Source organism: Euprymna scolopes, chromosome 5, assembly GCF_053919585.1.
Source record: "Euprymna scolopes isolate OS-2025 chromosome 5, ASM5391958v1, whole genome shotgun sequence".
Taxonomy (NCBI): Eukaryota; Metazoa; Mollusca; class Cephalopoda; order Sepiida; family Sepiolidae; genus Euprymna; species Euprymna scolopes.
The window spans coordinates 88,096,160-88,096,912 of record NC_136486.1 but is presented as its reverse complement, the minus strand read 5'-3'; the positions used below and the strand labels follow the sequence as shown (position 1 = coordinate 88,096,912).

Here is a 753-nt window from a genome sequence, read left to right as displayed (position 1 = left end):
TTTCCCCATTTCCCCTTCACTCCTAACATTAAAAATCCGCCTTGTGCCTTATTTGCTCGGTGGGGAGCAAATAAATACCAACCCTTCATACCAATTGTCACTATCCAGCTCCCATTTCCCACCCATCGGGAGCTGGTCCTTTCCTCCTCCCTCTCTCTCTCCATATTAAAAAACGGCCTTATGCCTAATTTGCTCAGTGTGGAAGCAAATAAATACAAATCCCACATATAAGACTATGGTCAATGTAGGAGCAACCCTTCATACCAATTGTCAGTATCCAGCTCCCCTACTCCCCGGGGAGTTGGTCCCCATTTCCCCTTCACCCATCACATTAAAAATCAGCCTTGTGCCTAATTTGCTCGGTGGAGGAGCAAATTAATACCCTTTTCTTGGCCTTTTGGCTATGATCAAAGGTTAGTATCTGTTCTTACTACATGCTGTACTTATTGTAATATAAAGTGAGGGATCACTTTTCTGTATTTATTTAATGTAAAATGATCACCCACTTTACAATGTGGCAGGCTCGAAGCCATTCAAATCATTCTGCAGATCATTCAAGTTGTTTTTAAAGGATTTCAGTTATTTTTTAAGCATTCAAGTCATTCTTAAGGTCATTCAATTTATCCTTAAATCCATAAAAGTCATTCTCAGTCATTTTCTTTTTATTTATTTTAGTCATTTCAGCCCAGTTTTCGGTCATATAAGTTTATCTTTAAGAATTTCATGTCAATCCCACATTCACGCATTCATTCA

The 753-nt window shown here is 38.8% G+C and overlaps 1 pseudogene; it reads left to right on the top strand.

Moving 5' to 3' along the window:
- Positions 1-380: 380 nt before the first annotated feature.
- LOC145277302 (U2 spliceosomal RNA) lies at positions 381-507 on the top strand (annotated as a pseudogene).
- The last annotated feature ends 246 nt before the right edge of the window (positions 508-753 follow it).